Source organism: Berghia stephanieae, chromosome 15 (genome assembly GCF_034508935.2).
Source record: "Berghia stephanieae isolate SIO BIC M18660-M18661 chromosome 15, UCSD_Bste_1.3, whole genome shotgun sequence".
Classification (NCBI taxonomy): Eukaryota; Metazoa; Mollusca; class Gastropoda; order Nudibranchia; family Aeolidiidae; genus Berghia; species Berghia stephanieae.
This window is the reverse complement of record NC_088374.1, coordinates 11,026,781-11,029,280: the sequence shown is the minus strand read 5'-3', so window position 1 is coordinate 11,029,280 and position 2,500 is coordinate 11,026,781. Positions and strand designations below refer to the sequence as shown.

At 29.2% G+C, this 2,500-nt stretch overlaps 1 protein-coding gene across 1 annotated transcript in view; it reads right to left on the bottom strand.

Annotated features, from left to right (window-relative positions):
* Positions 1–2,500, bottom strand: part of LOC144960566 (atrial natriuretic peptide receptor 1-like) — a 262,243-nt gene that overhangs the window by 256,479 nt on the left and 3,264 nt on the right. The window contains exon 2 of the mRNA XM_078893777.1: positions 2,046–2,328. The gene's annotated coding sequence lies outside the window, so the exon portion shown is untranslated. The remainder of the gene's footprint in view (positions 1–2,045; positions 2,329–2,500) is intronic.

Genomic DNA, 2,500 nt, shown 5'->3' with positions numbered 1-2,500 from the left:
TCTCACTGCCAGTACATTCCATTTGATTGGGGGAGCATGTGATTTTTTTAATGGTGGAAATTCCTCCTTTGACACCAAAGAAAAAAATCCGCGGATTTCCGCGGATCCGAGGAAAACTATCAGCATTGTTTTATAACTAAATTTTTACTTTTAAGTGTTCTATTCATTCATCATTATGTCGGGACATAATACCGTAGTGTTTTATATGTATATATATATATATATATATATATATATATATATATATATATATATATATATATATATATTGAATCGTGTTTGATACAAATATGGTACGAAAAGTGCTCGACATGCAGTAATGGAGCGAATTATTATTTTTTAAAATATTTACCACAATGTTTGAGACAGTCTACATTAATGTTTCAGGCTTAATTTGCCATCGTCAGGACTGAGTTGTTTTGTTGACTGTTGTTGTTTAAAAAATAATATATATATATATATATACATACCTCTCACGAACCAATTGTTTCTATGTCCTCCGCATATATAGATAGATGGATAGATGGATAGATAGATAGATAGATAGATAAATAGATCGATAAATAGATAGATAAATAGATAAATAGATAGATAAAGAGATAGATAAATAGATAGATAGATAGATAGATAAATAGATAGAGAGTGAGAGAGAGAGAGCAAGAGAGAGAGAGAGCAAGAGAGAGAGAGAAAGAGAGAGAGAGAGAGAGAGAGAAAGAGAGAGAGAGAGAGAGAAAGAGAGAGAGTCACAGAAGGTTAAAATCTACTGACAATGATATAACGTACACAATTTCAAGGTCCCACAGAAATATACGAAACGGATCTTTTTTCTTAGACAACATTATATTTTTCAAAGTTTTTAAAGCCAATATGTGACCATTTGCCTCAAAACGGTATTAAGTCGGGTGGTCATAATGTTGACAATTGAATTTATAGCCAGAAATATCAGACTTGTGTTGAGATTGTATGTTTTATTGAGGAGAATAGATACCATATTTTAGGGTGCTAATGCCAACAATATATATTGTTGATCAGTTCAACATTTAATTCGGCAGTTAAGCATATGGTTCGTTCCGACATAATACCGTTTTGAGACGATGGGTCACATATGCGACTGGCTTAGATTGTACGCAATATATTATTATTTTACAAAGCTTTTAAAGCCAATATTATACGACTGGCTCAGTACGACTCTTTGAATTTCACCAATATATTAATTAATATATACAATAAAATCACATGATATTATATGAACATATTTTATAACATACTAAAAAAAAAAAAATGAAAAGAAAGTAAAAAAGAATAAAATAATAAAATTGATCTTCTGATATATAAATATATCTTTTTATCAATTAGATACTATTATATATATATAACATTCAGCTTATTGGTTAAGCCATAAAATTACAATTTAACATTTATAGGCATTTATACAATAATAAAGGAACATTAAAATTTTCCAGACATTCTTTGAACTACATCGATCATAAATATCCTCTTAACATTACTTAATCAATTAATTCATTAATATTAATGGTTAATTAATTCATTAATTAAATTATTATTAATTAATTAATTGATAACACACCAAAGAAGCGCCTTATGGCGCTCTCCTGGCACTAATAAGTTGGAATTTTTACAATTTTTGAAAAATTTGATTTTCTATTGACAATATCTACTAAGAAATGTGAATTCCATTTCAATTCTTTTGCTTGAATTGTTCAGTCAAAAGTTATTTCACAAAATAATGTGACGCAACGAGAAAACAAGAACCGGTTATAAACATTGCATTCTAAATATTCTATAATTATATATATTCTGATCTTTTACACTATAGAATAATTTTATATATATTATATATATTATATCAACCATTTGTTTTTTGAGATCTTCTATAACTTATTTATTATTATAAGTATTCTTTTTATTGACAGTTATTATCTGATTTTGAAAACATTTTATGTTGAATGATTTTATTTTTTTAGTAATGCTTTTATTTAAATTTAAGCGCCACAAGACTCTTCACATTGGCGATATTCGCCTACCTCATGGGCACGCCACACCACACCACGTCACGTCGCGTCAGCAGACAAAATGGATGAATGAACGAATGAACGAACACATGAATGAACGAATGAAGCTGTCGTTTCCCCCCCGCTATGGCCACAGTAATTCCAGAATTTATAGGGAAATGATTGGCACAGAAAAATCTCACATGAAAATTCCAAGAAAATTCCCAGAAATTGGAAAAAAAAAATTTAAAAAATATATATAAGCAGAAATAGATTCGGTTCCAAAATGACACGCAAAAAAAGAAAAAAAATTCTCCTTTTAAAATGAAATTATAAAACAAAATATTATTATATGGATTATGCGACGTGTACATATATGCAGGTCTGACATCCAAACCCCAATATGGGCCGAGTTTAACATTGTTGTAATGGACAATTATATTTTGCGTCATTTTGGGAGATTTCCATGACAACAATGATGAGCCCAT